The sequence below is a fragment of the Ptychodera flava genome, chromosome 22 (genome assembly GCF_041260155.1).
Source record: "Ptychodera flava strain L36383 chromosome 22, AS_Pfla_20210202, whole genome shotgun sequence".
NCBI classification, from domain to species: domain Eukaryota; kingdom Metazoa; phylum Hemichordata; class Enteropneusta; family Ptychoderidae; genus Ptychodera; species Ptychodera flava.
The window spans coordinates 34655112-34658535 of NC_091949.1; positions in this window are offsets into that span (position 1 = coordinate 34655112).

Sequence of the window (3424 nt, forward strand, 5' to 3'; positions counted from 1 at the left end):
CAGATACTCGGTATTTGTCAACTCAGCCTGTACATTTGTAAACTGCATTGTTGTTGTTGACAAGTGAATTCTGATCCAGACTAGAATTAAAATATAAACAATAACTGTATTTAACATGTATAGATGCTGTGTTGGCAAGCTAAATAGTTTGTGTTTCAACATACTTGGAGAGTACAACATGAACTTGCAATTGACATACAAAACAAAATTGTTGAAAAAAAAAAAGCTTACGGTCAATGACCATTTATCTCAATTCAGTTTCCTTATAGTACCTTATAATGTAAAGAAAAATTGCGATGACAAAGTCACAGATGAAAAGGAAATAAATATGTCTTTGAATTAAAATTTCATCGAACAGCTTATTCCACTAGATTGTTCTTTGGCAAGGATCACAACAACAATCTAACTTTTCTCCATATTAAATTCAGTTGCTGTGATGCTAGCTGTGCTGTTCCTCAGAGCCAAGCAACTGTCTCATTCCAGATTTTTATGGAAATTATACTTTTCACATTTCAATGATGCGGTTTGTTGGTCCCTCGGATGTATCTCACTGACATCCTCCAACTTGTATTTGTTTTTTTGCATTTGGGATATACCGTATTTACCTACTTATTTTAAAGATGCAATTTCCCTGAAATCCCTGGACCAATTGTTTTCACATTATATTGTTGCCTCAGAGAACGACTGGAAAGCTGCTTGCATGACAACTGTACATTTAATGTCTCTGACATTTCAATACCAGGATATATAAGATGTAAGTGTTTTTGTTATTTTCTGGTGAATATCACTCCCAGTGTCAGCAACTAAGGAACTTATTTGTCAAGTTTCTACAGTTGCTACATGCAATTAAATGATGTCTTTGAGAACAGCGCCCTCTATAGCACAAGATAAGACTAGACCTCGAACAGGTCATCATCTTTGTTCATTAACAGTGAAGTAAATGGCTTTGTTGATATGACACATTGTGCAATATGCAATCTTATCATTGGCAAATGAACTCCAGCACTGACCGAATTCACATGCACAGGCTGTATTGACAAGTTGAAGACATATTACAGGCACTTGACACATTTTATGATGTTAAAACCGACGACTAAATTTTTACCCAACCACAAAAATACCCTTGAATATACATCAAAAGTTACAGCGGATGGAATTTTGAAAGTGATGAAAATTAAAGAATAACCTCTTTATACAACCATGTGTTCATCCATTAGTTCAGGGGTCAGTGACTGTAACTTTTGATGATTTTCAAATGTTTTCACTAGTTCAGTGCTCTCCACAGCTTTGAAAAATTGAGAAGGGGATTGCCAATTTACATAACTACTACAGAACTACAGAGTTCTTTAAAAAAAAAACGTTCTAGGAGATCTCAAAAGGACATAACTGTGTTGTTCAGGGTTGTGCCATAGACTTGAAACATATGCTATATTATATCATGCCAGTATGTTGATGGTGCAAATACGGCGATCTGATTGGTCGAGACGTGAAAAGAACCGTGGTATATTGGCGATATACCACGGCTGGCATGCACACTAGCTCTCAGCTTGAGGAAAATTCCTTTTATGACGTTCCATGCCAGAATTTCAATATACTGTTATGATATAATAGCAATAAATCACACCCGGCGACGGTATACCACTCGATTTTCACCATTTCACTTCATATATGTATGAGCGATAGCGAGTGCATATGTCGTGAACTGGTCAAAATCTCATGGTATACCATCGCTGGGTGTGCTTTATTGCTTAAATAATGTCATGCATGTCCATGACGGGCAAATTTGGGATTATACTTGAAAGACCGAATACTAGTACGTTCATCATCAAAAGTAACTTAATTTGATTGATTTCTGATCTGATCTTAATTTAGGAAGGAGGGGTAAGATCCGAATTCATTTTGCATGCGTCAAAATCACATTAAGGATTCAGCTGTAACAAATACAGAATTAAAACAATTTAAATTACGCGATGAAATTGTAGCAGTTGAGAAAGAATGGCGACATAAAAAACACCAAACATAATTTGAACTCTGATAGAAGAGTATGGACTACTTCGAATATTAAAAAAAATGTAAAGGTCAAGTTTATAAATATGTGTATTTATGTGTAGATTTTCAAGTTTCACAAAGGTTGGTATTCTCCACTCATAATAAACAATTAGTTTTCCTGAAATGAATTTCGCACTGAGGAGCTTCGTGGGGCAGGGGGGATGACACCAAAAATAAGGAATTACTTTCTAGTGCAACAGCTTTTATGATCCACGACCCCTTTATAGTCGTTGGTCACCAGAACTGTTCTGTTAATGAGGTCACAGTCATTGAAATGTCAAGAATGCATATCGTATGACAACAGCTGCAGAGTTCAACTTCTTCAAACAATTCTCTGTCTCTTTCACTCAGCAAGTGCGAGTGTATTTTGTCATCTTCATATATGAATTTACAATGAAGTACATGAGAATTCAATGGATGTTGTTAAGTTTGCATATGTATACACTTAGGGATGGACCATTAGATCTTGGGAGAGGGTGGTCTAAAACAAAAACAAAAACAAAGCAAAACGTTAGGGGAAAAATCTTCAGACTAGTTTGCAGAATAAAAATAAATAAAATGAGAACACAAAAAATTGTAAAGCTGACAGTTTACTTAGAAACAAGTAAGCACATGATGACTCAGTTGGAAAAAAAATTCAAAAAATATATTCACAATCTGATTGTGACCACCCCCACCTACCAAGATCTAATGGTCCATCCCTTATGACTAATTGCAATTTCTCAAGATTATTCATCCAACCCCGAGAGAAAATTATTAGTTAAACTGTTAAAGTAGATACTTTAAAACAGAACAAAGAAGTAATATTCAGGGGGGTGTATTTAAGTCACTTCATTTGGGTAAGCAAAACAGAAAGAGAGAAACTAGTTCGTGAATTGCATAAGTCTTTGCCAAAAATAAATATGGAAAGTGAACAACACGCAACTTTGAAAAGGTGCGATATTTCATACGTAAAATAACTCGCAGATTACAATCTCTTCGTAGTCTTCGCTTCGACCTACGAACGGCAAAACAAAACCGTTCAATAACATTCCATAAAACTTAGATGATGAAAATGTTAAAGCTATATATTACAGGTAACTTTAAAACTTTATGGAAAGGATGAAAACGGAATGGAAGCCTGGTTTTCATCACGTCGATTGTCCTTTGCTGCGAAAACGAGCCCTGCCACTCCTTGACGTGTTCTGCTGGGAGTGGGGCTCCAATGACCAAGCTACCCGAGTGGCAGAGGCTACGGATTCGCAGCAAGATTGTCCTAAGCATTTAATAAAATACGATGTTGTGTTGTACTAATGTGGTTCGCTGATGCTTTCTCGCCTTATTTGGAACTGTTTAACTTTGACCCTGTTCTACCGTTGACCCGCGATGACCCCTG